Consider the following 765-nt stretch of genomic DNA (forward strand, 5'->3'; position numbering starts at 1 on the left):
ATATATATATATATATATATATATATATATATATGTTATCAGGCGCAGCCTCAGGTGTTGCAGCTACTTCGAGCTAAGTCGATCTTGTCACGCGAACATCCTCTACGTGTGTCATCAGTAATTGCGTGGATTTAATGTCAGTAAATGCACGACACCGAATATCAATCTCACCGCAAATGCGGTTACCATGTTGGCCAGACTAATATTAAAGCTGCATTGTGATTAACACTACTGCATATGACGGTATTAAATCGTGTGTTTCGTATTGACGCCTGCGAATTGACAAGTCGCTTTTATAAATTGATAAAAGCGATTTGTGAAGAGAAAGAGAGAGAGAGAGAGAGAGAGAGAGAGAGAGAGAGAGAGATAAAAACATAAAATTAAAATTTTATCACAAAGGAATGAAGAGAGCATATTTGGTCAAGATAGATAATATATTTGTGGATCTTGAAATATGTATAATCATTGATTGGAGTACTTAAATATCATAAACAAAATTGGTAAGCAATTTAATATTACTGATGAATAAGCAAAAACAAAACTTCAAAATAATCTCTAAATAATTTATTACAAAAAATATCACTTCAGTCGAAATTCAAACTTGGATTTGATATTAATCACAATAATAAAGGTAAACGTCCTTAGTGACTGCCGATCCTATCTAAGTTCGGACTCTTATACAAAATTTATTATTAATCTAATTTTCTTTTTATTACAATATTATAATTAATTATATTTAAAGATTACAATTAAATTATAATATTA

General features: G+C 29.8%; 1 protein-coding gene across 3 annotated transcripts in view; it reads left to right on the forward strand.

Annotated features, from left to right (window-relative positions):
- The window catches only part of LOC108690904 (tetraspanin-5), a 108379-nt gene that overhangs the window by 84603 nt on the left and 23011 nt on the right, over positions 1-765 (forward strand). The gene's annotated exons all lie outside the window — the stretch shown is intronic.

The sequence above is a fragment of the Atta colombica genome, unplaced genomic scaffold (assembly GCF_001594045.1).
Source record: "Atta colombica isolate Treedump-2 unplaced genomic scaffold, Acol1.0 scaffold38, whole genome shotgun sequence".
NCBI lineage: Eukaryota > Metazoa > Arthropoda > Insecta > Hymenoptera > Formicidae > Atta > Atta colombica.